The sequence below is a fragment of the Spermophilus citellus genome (genome assembly GCF_964194105.1).
Source record: "Spermophilus citellus genome assembly, chromosome: 18".
NCBI lineage: Eukaryota > Metazoa > Chordata > Mammalia > Rodentia > Sciuridae > Spermophilus > Spermophilus citellus.
The window spans coordinates 58,429,976-58,441,009 of NC_138200.1; the positions used below are offsets into that span (position 1 = coordinate 58,429,976).

The window sequence follows — 11,034 nt, forward strand, 5'->3', positions numbered from 1 at the left end:
GCCATATATAAATACTTCAATATAATTATTTATTGATGGAAAGGACAGTTGGGATATGACTCCTCAGAGGCACACCTGAATGGGGGGGTTCCTTCATCTACAGAGGCTAGACTCTAGACAGGTGTCCAGGTTCCAGTGTCTTGGAAGTGCCAGTACTAAGGGACCCATGTCCAGTGCCCCACAGACCCCTCCAATGTCCCAATGCCAGGCAGGCCTGTTACTTCAGCACAACACCCACTCAAGGCCAAACCCAAGGAAGTTGTTGGGTACAGTCATATCCTGGATCAGGGCCTCCTATTTTTACAAAGCACTTCCCCCAAACCCAGGATGCCTTGGAGAGCCCTGCCTGTGGACGCCATTCCCTGTGAGAACACGGATCTCCTGAGTACCTCTCTGTGTCTGAACTTCTCCCCGCCTTGCTTACTAGAGGCCATATGTGACAGGGCAATGGTGCAGAGTGGGTAGGGCTTCCTGAAATCCCTGGGGCTGGTGGACCCAACCCATGAGCATGGGAATTGCTTCTCCCTAGGAATTTGCAGGAGTGGAGATGGATGCATAGTGCAGAAGAGGCATAGCTCCAAGCCAGACCAGGAGGGAAGAGTCAGAAATTCTAGGGGAAAAGTGGAACCCAGGAAAATACAGTAAAGAGTACTGCAAACTTGAGAGATTAAAGATCCATCAATCGTCCATTGACTGATGGCTGCTTGTCCGTTGTTAAGCAACAGCCATGGCAGGGCTGCAGCCGGAGCGGAAGTGAGACTAATGTTCTACTCCACAGTTTTCACGGTCCCTAGCTGACAGCACTCTGCCACCAATGCCTGAGTCTTCCCAGTGCATTAGCACCCAGCAGGGGAAGGGAAAGGGCATGGTGGTACTTCCTTGGGAGCTCCCCTGGATCAGGCCTGAAAGTGACACACTTTAGGGACCTACATCCCATTGGCTAAGCTCTGCCACATTACTGCATCTGACCCAAGGGACACTGGCCATGGCAGTGGTCTAGCTGGGTGTGGAGGAGCGAGAGACCATTCAATTTGGAAGCTGTTGGCACTCTGGGAGTGGGAGCTGGCATCCACTTAGCAGCACATGCACTGGGGATGCTGAGAGCTGGCAGGCAGAGAGGAAGTCAGCGGAAACACCGGGTTGCACACAGCACAAGAGGGGGACTGTCTTCCAAGTGAGCTGCAGTGGGACCTGCTAGACTGAGGGGGCAAAATGCACCTTTCATGCAGAAAGCATTCCCCTCCACCCCACCTGGAGCGGGATGAACCCTGGTGGGGAGAGTTTGGGCAAAGAAGCGCTCTTAAATCGCTCCCCACGGGGATTGTGCGGTCAACTACTGGCTCTGTGAGAAACGTCCTAATCTTTGGGGTAAACAGTTCCCAAATTCTATGCCCTTTAGAAGTGCCGGTACTAAGGGACCCATGCCCAGTGCCCCACAGTCCCGTCCAATGTCCCAATGCCGGGCAGGCCTGTTACTCCGGCAGGGAAATTTCACGAAGGTGACCCTCAGAATGGGTCAAGGGTTCCAAAGCCTCTGTTTCCTATTGAAGGAAAAGGTGGACAATCAGTGGCATGACTTGAATGGTGGCGAAGCCCACGTAACAGCAACTTTGCCATCTTAGCCATTTGTAAGTGAACAGTCCAGTGCACGAGGCCCATTCCCAAGAAGGCCAGCAGACGTCCACATCAAGATGCAGAGGTGACTTCCCAGACCACAGCGCACGCACAGGGACGCCCTTAACAAAAAGGGAGAAGCTGCTGCCCCCCTGGACCCCCGGGTGAGCTTCAGAAGCGTGGTGACAGGAGCAGGATGAAAGGAGGACCCCGCACGACCGTGTCACATGAAGTTCCAGAGCCTATGGACAGAGTCCAGCATTCTGCCCCCCCCCCCCCCGCCATGGGAGGAAGGAAGGAGAAGGAAGGAAGGCGACAACGCCCGGGCAGCAGGGACAACTCCTCCTCTGCCACCTCTGGCCCGGCTGTGGTCCCGGAGTGGCGCGGACCTCGGACCCCCCGCGCAGCCTTAGACCCGCCCCTAACTCGTCGCTTTCCGGGGTTTCTGGGTCTCGGATGGGGTCGGCGTCGCGAGCGCAGGGCGGGGCGGGTTGCAGGGTCCCTCAAGCCGGAGTCCCGCACCTGCGCCCCGACCCGACCCCCGCAGCTGCGCGGGTTCCCACGGCCCGCGCCGGAGGTGCAGGCTCCCACTGCCACGTGTCACAGCGGGCGGGGCTGCAGGGGCGCGTCCGGGGCGGGTCCCGGGAGGGTCCCTCTCCACCTGCTGGGCGCTCTGGGCAGCCGGTCAGCTGGCCCCGCCAGGCCCTTTCTCGGCTGCTCCCTTAACCGCTGAACCCCCCCCCCCCCGCGCCCGCTGCTGTCCCCTGGGCTCAGCCCTTCCGCCACCAGGGGCTGCCTCTGCTGTTCCCTCTGAATGACAGCACCTCCTGCAGGATCCTTGTCACTCAGGAAACTCCTAGGTTGTTAAATTGGTGTTCTTTCAGAGTGTCCTAAAGACCTTGGCCTTTTTGTATCAATGAAGATAAAGATAAAATAACTTTTGAGCTGGTGGCCACGCATATTTGACTTATTTATTTTTAATTGACTTTTCCTTGAAGATCCCACCCACCCCATGTGTCTGCCAAAGGCAGGGATTTGGGTTTCTTTTCCCTCTCTATTCCAGGAGAGGCCTGGCCAGCCTGGCTGACAGGGTGAACTGCAATGTGCACACAGTAGGGTTTCTTACAGGCCAGGGGACACTAAATCCTGTTCCCCTCCTGCTTTCCCACCGGATACACGTGGCCATGCCTCTCCCATCTTCTAACATGAGCAAAGGGCATGAGCAGGCAGTTGGCTCAAGAAAAACCAAGGACTGTTAGGCCTGGTCCTGGTGCTTTCAACATGGATCATGTCCTTCTGTCACACATAGAAAGGAAGCAGAGAGAGTAAGTAAATTGCCTGAGGCTCCACAGCTTCTGACACCAAAACCTGTACTGTGAACAAATACATCATGGTCATCCATGCAATGTCATTTCTTGTGCCCTTTGGGGGCTTTCTCTACACCTGGCAGCCTAAACCCCAGATTTCTCCCTCCTCCCCAGTTCCCACCCTGTGAATCAAACAAATAGCCAGGTCTACCTGCTGCCTCCACGCCCAGCCTGGTGCCTTGAGCCCGGCCTCCGCCAGCTCTCGTGGGGCAGCTGATGGCCCAGCACCCTGGCTGCTCCATAGTCTCAGTCTTGCCCTAAGTAGCCACATGCCCACCTCCAGGATCCTGTGCACACTGACTCTTGAAGGAGGGGACCTTGCACGGAGTGAATGGCAGCTTGTCCCTCTGAGCCACTCAGCCCAAGTGGCTACCCCAGACCTCCAGCAGAGCCCTCACTGAGCCTTCCTGGCCATTCCCAAGACCAGGTGGTGCGTCCTCAACCCCTGGCCAGTCACTCCTCTGTTCCACAGCAGGGGGCAAAAGCCTGGTCCCCAAACCTCTCCCCTCTTCACCATACTACCCAGGGGTATTTGAACAACAAATGGACTCAGGTATTTGTGCAAGGTCCTTCAGAACACAAGAGATTAAGTTGGGGCTCATATGGTGGGCTTCTGAACGCAACCTCAGAGCAGGGCTGGAGGAGGAAGAATGCAGGTCAAATGTCCCCTTGTTCAGCCCTGGCTTGGCCCTTGGCCCCACGCTCCACTGTGGACTGCAGCTGCTGCCATCCCAGGGACCCCTGCCAACCCTGTTCTATCACATCTTCCCACCAGGGCACACACCCAGGGAAGGGATTATCACTCCAAGGTCCCAGATAACAGCCTGGCGCTCAGGGATATAAGGGGCAGCCCTAGGCAGGTGCGCTCGCCTCTTCAGCTTCAGCACCACAGCCTGCCCTGACCCCCACCTACTGCCTTTGGTTGGTGCCCGTGCTGACAGGAAGGCTGGGTCCCCTTCACCCCCAATCCTGCCCCCGGTTGAGCCGTGCAGTGTTGGGAGCCAGGGTGAGTCCCACCCCTCTGAGCCTCACTGGCCCCAGCTCTACAGGGGGGACATTGGGAGGGTTTGCCTGCTGCTGGTTCAGGCAACTTTTTTTTTTTTTTTTTTTTTTTGGTGCTGGGGTGGAACCCAGGCCCTGATGCAGGCTAGGCCAGCACCCCACCACTGAGCTACACCCCAGACTTTTATCACACATCTTCATACCAACCCTGTGAGCCTGGCACCAGATCTTCTTTTGCTGGTGAGGAAACTGACTTCCACCAAGCAGGCAATGCTGGGCCCAGGCTGAAACGCAGAGCCCAGCTCCCTGGTCCTCCCTGCTCCCTCACTGCCCCTGTTGGGCTTCCCCTGAAGGCAGCGTGGGCGCCTGAGTCTTCTGCCTCCCCTGCTCAGCACAAGTCACACCGAGTTGCACCTGGGAGATACCAGGACTGAGGTGGGAGAGTCAGGGCTGGCTTTCCAGAGGAGGAAGGGGGTGAGCCAGGTTGAGTCCCAGAAGCTGGCACAGGTAAGGGTGAAAGAAGTTGGGACTTAGTGGCCTCACTCTCAAACTTGGCCTCTCCCCTCACCCTACCCTAACCCCCAGGGTGCAGGTTCCTGCCATCCACACGGTGCTGAGTGACCTGTTCAGGATCGTCAATAAAGAGGATGCTGTCCCTGGCTTCTGGCCCTGGCAGGAGTCCCTGCAGGTGAGAGGGCATTCTGTGTATGTCGGGGGCACTCTGGGGTGCTGGCCAGGCTGGGGGTGCAGGCTGCAGCCCAGGTGGGAGTAGTGACCCTCATCTTCTTCCTCACCAGGACAAAACCAGCTTCCACTTCTGCGAGACCTGGGTGGTCACCGCTGCCCACTGCGGAGTCAAGTGAGCACTGGGCAGCCTTGGGATTCTGCTACCAGCTCCAGTCAGGGTGAGGCAGGGCGCAGGGCCCACTCCCTGTCCTCAACCTTCCATGTCTCATTGCCTAGGACAACCGACCTGGTGGTGGCTGGAGAGTTTGACCAGGGCTCCAATAAGGAGAACATCCAGGTCATCAAGATCGCAAAGGTACACAGGCCTGCTGGACAGGTCAGGGGCCCAGCTCAGGGGCAGAGGAGCTGGCACAGGAAGGGAACGTGGTGGGGCTGGGATGGCCCCAGAATCCTTTTTCCTGGCTCCTGTGGGTCTGCGGTCCTGAAGGGCCACCGGAAAGAGGCTGTCTCCTGGAAATCCGCAGACCCTGAGTGCTCGCGGGCCTCACCTGTCTGGTCCTTGCCCACAGGTTTTCAAGAACCCCAAGTTCAGCCTGCTGACTGTCCGCAATGACATCACCCTGCTGAAGCTGGCCACTCCTGCCCGCTTCTCCCAGACTGTGTCTGCTGTGTGCCTGCCTGACGCTGATGACGATTTCTCTGCTGGGACACATTAATAACAAGCCAGTCTGGTTGGGAAATGAGTGCTGTGGGCTGTGGTGCTGACCACCCATCCTGCTCACCAGACTGCAGCTCTGTGCTTGGGGGCCACCAGGACAACCAGGCTGCACAGTGGTGGCCCTGCCCCTTCTCTCAACTGCCAACTGCACAGTCCTCAGCAGCAAGATCACCACTGCCATGCAAGATCATCCCCTGCACAGTCCAGGCTCCTGGCTCTCCCCACACCCTCTCCTCCCCGATCCTGGGTGGGTTCACACAAAAGCCAGGCCTTGGGTAGGGAGAGAGGAAACAGGAATACTAAATAGGTGTTTCTCCAGGACCCTTTCCTCTCTCCAGGGACATGTCAGCCATGAATAGGCAGGGAGACAAGATCCCTGGCTGATCACTGGGGCATCAGCAGAGGGTGCCAGGAAAGGGCTCTACTCTTAGAGTTGCCATTGGCATCCAAAGAACAACACTTCCTGGAGTTGTGCAGTATTCAGCCTGGACAGTGGGACATGTGGCCCAGAAAGGCTCAGGCAGCCCTTGCCTGCTTACAGTGGCCCTATAGCCACCCCCATCCACACTTCCTTCGTTAGTCAAACCAGCTTTATCGAGCTTCTATTTTGGGACCTCACCCTGAGGGTGGCCCAGACTTCCAGGAGCACAAACCACCCTAGGATCTACTGACTCTTTCATTATCCATCTACCCAGTGAGCATGTGCTGAACATCTACTGGTGGCAGGCCCTGGACTGGCCTCTAGGAATAATGTCCAGGAGTCCCTGGGCCAGGCTGCCTGCACTGCCTGATCAAAGCCCCTTCTCCCTCTCCTGTAGTCTGACTCTGGGGGGCCCCTGGTCTGCCAGAAGGATGGAGCCTGGACTCTGGTGGGCATCATGTCTTGGGGCAGCAGTACCCGCCCCACCTCCAGTATGCCTGGGTCACAGAGCTCATGTCCTGCGTGTAGCAGATCCTGACGGTCATCTGAATCCATGAACCAGCTCTGGCCTCCTGCTCCCCACAAAGCCTGAAATGCCTGTCTCCCTGGGGGGACTCCAAGTCCTCACTTTGCTCCTGAACTTGGGCCTTCCCTGGTTTGGACTGGGCTGGGTCAGACCAGGGTTTTAAGAGGGTCCCTTCTTAGTCTTCTTCATTTGGGCTTCAGCTTCCCATGCGGTGGCCAGGAAGGACACAGGCAAATGAAATGGGGGTGAAAAGAGGGATGATGGAAGACAGGCATGCACCTGCAACCCCAGCAATTTGGGAGGCTGAGGCAGGAGGATTGTGAGTTTGAACCCAAAAGAAAAAAGAAAAAGGCATAGCCCGGGAGGATTGTGAGTTCAAAGGCAGCCTCAGCAAAATCGAGGCACTAAGTAACTCAGTGGGACCCTGTCTCTAAATAAAACACAAAAAGGGACTGGGGATGTGGCTCAGCGGTCAACTGCCCCTGAGTTCAATCCCTGGAAAGAAAGAAAAAGAAAAGAAAGAAAAGAAAGAAAAGAAAGAAAAGAAAGAAAGAAAGAAAGAAAGAAAGAAAGAAAGAAAGAAAGAAAGAAAGAAAGAAAGAGGAAAAAGGGAAGAAGGAAGATGGGATCTGGATGGGTGGAGCTGCTGGTCAACCTGCAAGGCCTTCTCCACTCCTGTCTCATGCCATCAGGACATTGGAGCCCTTACCTGTCAGCATGCTCAGAGACCCTCCCTGGGGAGCCAGCGGCTGGGGAACTGGCCTGTTCATCCCCACCTGCCTGTGGTTCTGGGGATTCTTCCCCATGATGGCCCCTCCAGGGTGCCTCTTTCCCAGGCCTATGCTAGAGTCAGGTGGCCTTATCAGCCCAAGGACTGATAAGGAGGGATGGCAAGGCAAGCTGTGATTGGTGGGCTCAGTAAATATAATGCCCCCCTCCCCCACCATACACCATCACAGGCCTCTGGCTGGTCCTCAGCCTCCCCTGAGGTGGTGAGTGGGAGGCCCAGGCAGCCTAGAAGCCCCCTCCCCCTCACACCTGCCTACTGGGGCCCAAATGCCCGAAGCAGGAAATGGGCTGTGGGGATGCAAGTCCTTCTACCACTGAGCACCCCCCTCTGTGGGGCACCAGGTTCCCCCTGGTGGCTGGTTGTGCCATCTTCTCATACCCTGCCAGGCACCTGCCCACTCCTCTGGGCACTCCTTCTCAGCCCCCCGGGTACTTTTGCTTGGCTCTCCTGGGTCTCAGCTATGCTTGGAAGAACCTCAAACTCAAGTAGACATACCTGGGTCCCTTCTCTTGTCTTGGTTTCATCCATCTATTCAGTCACCCACCCCAGAAGCCAGGGTTCACCTGGTTTGTTCACCTTCTAAATTTGTCTTCCAGCCCCTGGATTCTGCCACCCCAGCCTTCCCACAGCCATCCCTCCAGCCCCCTGTGAGCTCCTTGGGCTCAGCCCTGTGGCCCTGTGGGCAGCCTCTTGGGTCTGTGTCTCCAGGCACCCAACCCATTCCTGCTGCAGACTCTCAGGGGAGGGTAACCGAGGCCTGTGTCCTAGAACTCTGAGTTCAGAGGGGACAGAGTAGGTCAGAGCAGCTGCCCCCTGTGGGGGTCTCTGAACCCAGCTTCCTAACTCTGATCCCCAACTTAATGCCCAGATTCTTGGGCCCCCTCTGCAAGGGCACCTGAAGGTGGCTGCCAGGCTAGGGGGCGGAGTGCCCTGCAGTGGCCAAAGCTCTAGATACAAGTGTGCCAAGGAGGTCTGGAAGTGTCAGGTCTTTACCCTGGCCTGCTGGGCACACCATTCCTTGCCCTGTCCCCACCCTCGAGGCTTCAGAGTCTCCCCTCCTCCCCATGCTGAGGGGCCCGTCCAGGATCATCAATGGGAAGAATGCTGTCCCCAGCCCCTGGCCTTGGCAGGTGTCCCTTAGGTGAGAGGGCATTCTGGGCATGTGGGGGGTCACTCTGGGGTGCTGGCCACACTAGTGGTGCAGCCCAGGTGGGAGTAGTGACCTTTACCTTCTTCCTCCCCAGGACAGCACTGGCTTCCACCTCTGCAGGGTTCCCTCATCAGCGAGAACTGGGTGGTCACTGTTGCCCACTGTGTGGTCAGGTAAGTCTTAAGCTCAGAAAACTGGGGTCCCCAGTGCCAGAGGACCCTCATCCCTCTCAACCTCAACCGAGCACTGCACTCAGAAGCAAAAGGGTCTGAGCAAAACCTCCTATAACTCAGCTGCAACCTGCAGAGACAGCCACCCCAGTGCTGCCACTCCACCTCCTAAGACCTGCCCCCAGGCCACCTGGATTGCAGCATGGGGAACCCTGGACAGTCAGTCCTGTGCCTTCTTTGTGCAAACAGGGAAAACAAGACCCAAAACAAGAGCGGGATGCACTGAGGCCCTATGAGATTCAGTGGCTCAGCTAGGGTGCAGCCTACTGGGAACACTTCCTTGCCCTCTGAGGTGTCAGCCATGAGCCCTTGTATGGGCTGCCACCTCTCCTCACCCCAGGAAGGGACACTGCATGGTAGCCAGGGCATCTGGCTTGCCTCTGAATAGGAGCCCTTTCAGGTGCTGAGGTGGCTGAGGTAGTCAGGAGATGGACTGGTGTGACAGCAGGCTCTGGAGTGAGACCTCCTGAGGAATGGGCACAGCCCCTGGCCAGTGCCCTTGGCCCTTCAGGGCCCACCAGCAACTCTCCCCAGATGTCTTCTCTTTCCCACGCATTCCTTCTGCTTCTGAAACGTTTGCGAGGCTGGGATGTGGCTCAGGGCTGGAGCATTGCCTGGCATGAGCGAGGCCTGGGCTCATCCCTAGCACTGTAACCAATGAATACGTTTTTCTCATTGGTTTCTTGTGGTGCTGGGGCTTGAACCCAGGACCTTGGGGATGCTAGGCAAGTGCTCTACTGTTGATATACACCCCTAGCCCTTGTGCATTGTTGAAAAACATGAAAATAAAAAAATTGAATAATCCTGAATGTCACGTGTCATTTCTCCCTGGGTCTCCACAGCTTCCTCTGCCTTATTGTTGTTCCTATTCCACCTGCTCTGAGCCCACTTTGTCTCCCAGCCCAGTATCCTCAGAATTCTCCCTTGTCCTCCACTGAGAGGTCCACCCAGGCCCCACCCTGGTCCCAAGACTGTTTGAGCACACCCTAGGGGACCTGTGTGCTGTCCTCCTAAACAATACCCTACCAAGGTTTCCTGCCCTCCTCTCAAGCCTGGGTTCCTCCCTGCCGGCCCAGCTCCAAGGCCAGCTTCCTTGCAGGCTGTCAGGGGTCACAGTGGCTGCAGGAACACCTAGCACAAGCCTGTGTTCCTACGGGGGCTTTTTAGGGAGATGCAATTTAGATTCTGGTCAAAATTCCAAGCACACTTCTGAATTGTAGCAGTCATACATAGATCATTCCATTTCTTTCAAATCCTCTAAATTAAAAATCCACCAAACACAAAATGAAAATGAGAGTTAATGACAGAGCCTGAAGCAAACTCCAAGCACAAGCAGGCCTCCAGGGCTCTCCAGGGCTCTCCAGGGCCAGGCAGGGAGAGTACAGTTCCCCTGCATCATGACTGGGAGTCCAATGGACAGTTCTGGTCCAGTACTCTTGGAGGGTGGCCCTGGCTCACCTTCCTCACCAGTCCTTCCTACAGTCCATGGCCTGATTTTCTTCCTCTAGAGCACCTGGTTCTGCCTTCCAGGCCCAAGCCCAACCCTGCTGGGCCCAGGGTTCTCGCCTATCACTGACAGAATCAGGCAGGAAGGGGAAGAGGGAGGTGCTACCTGGTCTGGATGTCTTCATCAGAGAAGTCCACCTCTTCCATGGGAAGAAAGAAGGGGCCCTCACACTGCCTGTCCACAGCAGCCGAAGAGCTGAGGTGCCCAGAGGTGGGCAGGGCATGGCTGGTCTGCACTCTGTTGAAGCTCTGCCTGGGGTGGGATTTGACAGGTGCTGTGCCCACAGCTGATTTTATCAAGGTTCAGGGCGCTTCCTGGATGCCCCTCCACGTGGCCTGGGTGGGTCATGGGGCCCTGTCTCTGTTGCCTCCTCTCTCTGCAGCCAAAGACCCCCAACAAGCTATAGCAAGTGGCTCTGCCCCTTGTGGCCACTGCCAAATATAAGAAGTCCTGGGGCAGCAAGATCACTGATGTGATGATCTGTGCTGGGGCCACTTGGTGCTGTTCAGAGCCCAGATCTGGTCAGGCCAGGAGGGCCACAGCTCTCCTCTCTCCCCAGAGGCCTGAGCTGCCCACTCCCCTCTACCCTTCTTTGCTTACCTTCACCTTCCCCAGTGCCCACCAGAAGGCCAGACTGATGCTAAAAGATGCCCAAGGAGGGTCCCCTGGCCAGGCCTGGTGCTGTGCTGCCCACGGGAATCCAGTCCCCACATGGGCTCTGTGAGCTGGAGGAGCCAGCTGGCTTCAGACGATGGCCAGGCTCCTCCAGGAGCAGAGCTGGACTGCCACCCAGTCCACATGTGCGCAGTTTGGTCATGATCACTGTGCCCACAAAAGTCGTTTCCCTGCCCGCTCCCTGGATTCCAGTGGGCCAGGCACCCCCTTCAGGCTTGGAGACAGGTCCTGTCTCTTCTACAGAGTGACTCTGGGGGCCCTCTGGTCTGCCAGAAGAAGGGAGCCTAGACCTTGGTGGACATTGTGTCCGGGGGCAACTGCACGTGCCTGCATCACTGAGATCATGC

General features: G+C 56.9%; 1 pseudogene across 1 annotated transcript; it reads left to right on the forward strand.

Moving 5' to 3' along the window:
- Positions 1-727: 727 nt before the first annotated feature.
- On the forward strand, positions 728-10,736 carry LOC308637889 (chymotrypsinogen B-like; annotated as a pseudogene). The gene is made up of 6 exons: positions 728-753; positions 4,569-4,671; positions 4,781-4,842; positions 4,947-5,025; positions 5,240-5,418; positions 10,395-10,736. The product of its transcript is annotated as a chymotrypsinogen B-like (transcript).
- The last annotated feature ends 298 nt before the right edge of the window (positions 10,737-11,034 follow it).